Consider the following 6000-nt stretch of genomic DNA (forward strand, 5'->3'; position numbering starts at 1 on the left):
GTAGAAATGGGGTCTTGCCAAGTTGCCTAGGCTGGTCTGGAACTCCTGGGCTCAAATGATCTGCCCACTTCAGTCTCCCAAAGTGTTGGGATTACAGGCATGAGCCACCGGGCCCGGCCAGAACTCCATGTTTAAAAAGTGGCTTTCTTGGGGTATTTACAGGTTGCTGTGAGGTGAGACCCTGCTGAGCACTTGTTGTTCAGCCTTCATGTTGTGTTTGAACTGCCTCACAGATAGAGGCTGGGGACAGAGATAACAGGGGGTCCCCAAGTCCAGAGTCCACAACAGTCACAGCATGAAGACAGTACACACAGATGGAGGAAGCTACTTACCTGCCTGGGGACATCTGAAGGCCTCACAGTGGAGGAAACATTTAAAGGCGATTTTAAAAGAGTAAGTATACCAGATCAGCTCTTCTGTTTGTCGTTGAAGAGGAGAGCAGTCTTTAGGGGTAGTTTCAACACTGAGCTACAAAACTGGCCCACTTCCAGAGAATATGAGCAGGGAATTTTTGATTGTCTCCCTGACTTGATGTCAGTTGTTAAACCACTTAAAGGGGAAAAAAAAGGAATGTCAGGAGGAGGGTGGTGGGACAACAGTGCAAGCAGAGGAACAGCAGTGAGCTAGGCAAGGAACAGGGTTTGGGAACAGGAAGAAGTTTGGTGTCAGGAAGAGGATGGCATGGGTAGGAGGGGGAAGAGACCACATGAGAGCAACCTGGAAAAGGACAGGTGAGGCTGCTCACCAGAGGCCTTGGATGCCAGGCCGACCCAGATGTTCTCCCTACAAATAAAGCACTATGGAAGGGCTCCCACAGAGTCTTCCGGTAGTTGCAGAGAAGAGCCAGAGGGAGGGGCCCGTGTCCAGAGGAGAGGGAACAAGGCTGCACACGGGCAGGCAGGATGAAGGTGGCGGTGGTGGAGGAGACGCTGGGGACACCTGACTGATGGGACTCGGGGGAGCTGAGCGTTGGAGGAGATGCCACCATGTCCAGTCTGTGGTGTCTGAGCATGAGACAGGATGGCTGTGCCTGGCACCAAGAGCATAGAGAAGGATGCCAGAGCCAGGAACATGGCAGTCCTTTCTGCGGACTCAAGAGCCCTTCCTCCAGCCCATCCCACAGCAAGTCCTAGGGTAGGGCCTGGGGGCCTGGAGTGCAGGAGATGGAGGTAAAAGCTTCGCCTTTCATGGCTCCCCTGGGCACCATATCCTACAGTTATGGCTGGCGGGCAGCTGGGGGCTGGGGGAGATGGAGCCTGAGCACTCCCTGGGAGGTTTACAGCTCTGGGAAATGGCTCCCCGTTCTCCTCCACCCTTTTAGAGAACCCACTCCGGTAGCCCAGAGGAGCCATCGGGCTGTCCCTGAAGGGAGGGTCTGGTAAAAGCCACTGTCTCCTGCTAGAACAAGAGGGTGGTAACAAAAATGACTCCCACGTCTGCATTGCATGTTGTGACAGGTGCTCTTCACAGGCTTCCCTCCTTAGCACAGCCCTGGAAAGTGGGCGCTATCTTCCCTGCTTTACGGAGGAGAAAACGACAGCCGTGGATTCATTCAGGGGCTTGCCCAAGGGCACACAGCTAACTAGTGAGCTGTAGTGGCAGGATTCAAACCCAGGTCTGGCTGGATTATATGCCATGCTAGATGTGAGATGAGCTGCCCGGAATCAAACCAGGTGCCACCAGGAAAGCCAAAATAAGAAATCAGGACTCAGAGCCAGCAGTATTGGTGACTGGTCCACAGGGGAGCTGGGCCAGAGTCTGCAGTCCCAGCCCAAATCCCACCCAGGATGGGGCAGCCATAAGGCCTTCCCTGAGTGGCACAACAGGCCCCTCTCCAGCCAGCCCTGGGCAAGGTTTCCAACCCAAAGCGTGGCTTTTCAGACCAAGTCCCACAGACAGGAGTGTTGGGAGGGAACTTGTGTGGCTAGAGGCTAGCGGCCTGGAATTCTCTTTAGCATGGTGGGTGTCCACCTGAAATTCAACTCAGGAGCTCCTTTCTCCCTCTGAGACAGCTCTTGACGGAAGCCAGAGTTGAAAGAGCACGGCTCCCGCCTTGGTGCTGTCGCCACATTCCTCCCTGGTGCTATTCAGTTACCTCTAAAGAGAGAAGACAGAGTTGGGGTCCCACTCTTGGAGCTGCTGACAAATTATCTGGGCCCAAGGAATCCCTCTTACTAACAAGCTGACAGTACCCTGTGCCCCACTCAACACTTGTGCGGAGTTGCTTCACAAGGACCCCCAACAACTCGGGGGGCTGAAACAGCCAAACCATGGACATCTCAGGGCTGGAAAGAGGTCTGCTCATCCCACTCCCCTACCCCTGCCTTCCACCTCAGGTGCTACTGTACCTATGCACAGGATGTGGCAGAGACTGAATTCTCAGCCCAGCCCTGTTTCTGATTTGCTGTCAGGCTACAAGCAAATCCTTAGACCTGCTTCCTCCCCGTGTACAACAGGAATGATCTTGTCTCTCCCACCCTGAGAGCTGCTGGGATAGCTAATGATGTAATAGAAGGGAAAACCCTTTGAGAATGTTTCAGGGGAGACACAAACAGAAAGCATCCTTATTAATGAGAAGCCTGGGGTGTTTCACTGCCAGCACACACTCAGCACTTTTGAGGTCGGCTGCCCAGGAGACGCTCTTGCTGCTGCTGCTAGTCTGGTGTGAGAGGGTGGCAGTGAGCCCTGCCCCTAGTCCCATCAGCCAGCCCAGCCACTGTCTGCTCCTGAGTGCATCCCTGCTTGCACATACCCATTTGTTCCATTCCTGTAGTCACTCTGAATGAGGTAAGAGAGCACCGTTATCCCCCAGACAGGAGGCACCTTATCTTCCTTCCTCTCCCTTTGGTCAGTACTACTGGAGCACTACTGAAGTACTTGCCAAAAACTTGTATTTCCCTAACATTAACTAAGTGAGGATTTCATCACTATTCTGAATATCTTTGACTCCACTGCTGAAAAGTTTGGTATTCTATCCTGGTGAATAGTTAATTATCCAAGGAAAATGATGAAACATTTGCTGCTAAATTTATTGCAAGCTATCAGGACACAGTGCTGGCATAATTTTATGCAGAGCCCCAGGCTGCAGCATAGGGAAGCAGGCTGCCTATTCATCCTGAAACAAGCAAATGAAATTGACTACCATGGAGATCAATCAGGACATTAAACACTGTGATGGATGTGGCAGAATTCTTCAGTGTCTGAGATTTATGGGTCACCCTTCACCGAGCACTCTAGGAACCTCCCCAACATCAATTAGGCCTCATAACTAGGTATGCTCACCTCCGCCTCCACTGATTAAAGGGGTAGGGGGTTCTGGGACATGCACCGTGCTAAATACTACAAAAGGCCAATGAGCAGACTGGATCCAGATTACAGTACGAAGACTCCTGCTTCCCTGAGCAAAGAGTGGTTCAGAATGGAGGAGTGTCCAGCTAGAAGGGGACTCAGGCATTGGAGTCTAGACCTTGCATTTTCCAGAGAAAGCAGCTCAGTGTGGCATGTTCCTGGGTACTCCTGTTCCTTGTCCATGCTGGCCTGCCTGGAATGCACTTCTTCATCTGGTTGATTTTGCTGCTCCTTCTCAACTTGGTGAGGTCGTCGTATCTTGTTGCCCTGCACTGCAGCCCACCCCAGTCAGGCTAGATTAGGTCCATCCTCTGCACTCCCATTGAGACACTCAGGATATGGCATGTGGTTGGGAGCAGACTGGCCTGTGGTCACTATTTACTAGCCATAAGTCCTTGGGCAAGTATTTTAAGCTCTGTAGGCTTTAGTTTTCTCATCTGAAGAAGAGTTGCTGATAATCCTTGACTTATAAAGCACTTTCATGTATGTCACCCCATCAGTGGGGGAAAGAGTAGGAAACATTCAAGAAATCAGACTCTCGGGGGAGGAGGTAGTTTGCCCCAGGTCAAACCTACACCTTGTAAGGTTATGAGATGTAAATGAGACAATGTATGTAAAGGGCTCAGCACAGCATCCTGGGCATAAGAAGCCCTCAAAAACAGTATTCACTGTCTCCATCTACTCACCTTGTAGGACACCCACCAATACACTCATAGGCTTGTTATCTAGAAAGATCATCTAGCGGCCGGGCGCGGTGGCTCAAGCTTGTAATCCCAGCACTTTGGGAGGCCGAGACGGGCGGATCACGAGGTCAGGAGATCGAGACCATCCTGGCTAACACGGTGAAACCCCGTCTCTACTAAAAAATACAAAAAACTAGCCGGGCGTGGTGACAGGCGCCTGTAGTCCCAGCTACTCGGGAGGCTGAGCCAGGAGAATGGCGTGAACCCGGGAGGCGGAGCTTGCAGTGAGCTGAGATCCGGCCACTGCACTCCAGCCTGGGTGACAGAGCGAGACTCCGTCTCAAAAAAAAAAAAAAAAGATCATCTAGTTCATGTCGCCATTTTACAGGTAATGAAAATGAAACCTGAAAGGAGGGAAGGTGACCAGGGTGCCTCTGGGGCAGTAACAGGAACAAGATGAGAACCCAAGACTCCTGTTGACCAGTCCACCCAGTGGTCCCCAGGTCCCAGACCCAAATGTCCCCTATACAGCCCATGCTGGGAAGGAAACACAGCTGGAGGTGAGCACACAAAAAGAAAGCACTCACCCTGTCTTTAACCACATGCCCAGTTAGTTGTAGGAGATGAAGAAGGCAAAGGCCACACAGATAAAGCCACCCCAGGGCCTCCCTCTCACCAGTCCCGATGCCACAGTAAGTAAATGCCAGCTTACTTCATAGAAAATCCCTAATTCCATAGGTGTTCCTTGCTTCCAATGACAAGCCTGCTGTTTTGAAGCAATGCAAACCAGAGGATCTAGTCCTGGAGAGAATGGGAGGACCACAGTCTAGTAGACAGGCCAAGTTTTCCAGACCTGAAGTCCAGTTCGGGTCCCACATCTCACCAACTGCCTCTGGTCATTACCTCTCTGCTCATTTCTTCATCCAGAAGGTAGGCGTAATGATACACACTTTAGAGGTGGTTGTATTAGAAGAGTATATAATGTACCCAACACACAGGGAGTTCTTAATAAGTAGTATTTACCCAAAGTTCTGGTTTGTGTTCCAGTTCTATCACATGTGTTGTGACCTGGGGCAAACCGCCTCCTCTCCTGAGAGTCTGATTTCTTGAACGTTTTCTACTCTTTCCCCAACTGATGGGGTGACATACATGAAGGTGCTTTAAAAGCCAAGGATTATCAGCAACTCTTCTTCATTTGCTCCCCACAAAGATGTTTTTAAAACCCCAGAGCTATAAGAAATTGTGGCAGTGTATCATAAGCCTCCTTTAGCTCAGCAACAGCTAATCAAATCCATCTGTTAAAATCAGTGGTGTTCTCTGGGTTTCCCAGCCTCTTCAGTCCACTTTTATGTAAACTCAAACAAAAAACCTTAGTGAAAGACAGCGTGAAATGCAATCAAGCTGACCCTCCCTTTCAGAAACAGAGCAGAAAGTGCACCTAGGGCTGGGGTTTCCAGCCCTCCAGCCCAGCAGACATGCTCGGGCTCTGGAGGCAGCAGGGCTCCCACTGCTATCCTGGGAGGAAGAGCCCTGCCCAATGCCAGCCTTGCCCACAGCACTGGACCCATTTTCACAATCTCCAGGAGTCCATCCCCAGCCAAATCCATCTGAAGCCAGAGGATTCAGCCCCTAATGGCTTCCATCTTCTCCTCCCTCCCTCTGTCCTGCATATACCACCAAGTTACAGGCCTTCCTCAAAAACTGTAAATGGCTCCCTGTTGCCAGTGGTGTTTCTTAAGACTTGTTCAGGTGGCATAGGAAGTCATACAGTTTTTATGGGACACTCTTAATACACTGACATATCTAACAAACAAGGAACAATTACCAACTAGCAGAAAGTATTTTAAATATTCAACAAAATCCCTGATATGTCCCAAGACAAAAACAAAAGCTGTGGTGGGTCAGTGGCTGCTTTGTTCAGATCTACTTGGTACTGTCCAGTCACCTTGGAATCTTTTTTTTTTTTTTT

This window comes from Colobus angolensis, unplaced genomic scaffold (genome assembly GCF_000951035.1).
Source record: "Colobus angolensis palliatus isolate OR3802 unplaced genomic scaffold, Cang.pa_1.0 Scaffold99, whole genome shotgun sequence".
Classification (NCBI taxonomy): Eukaryota; Metazoa; Chordata; class Mammalia; order Primates; family Cercopithecidae; genus Colobus; species Colobus angolensis.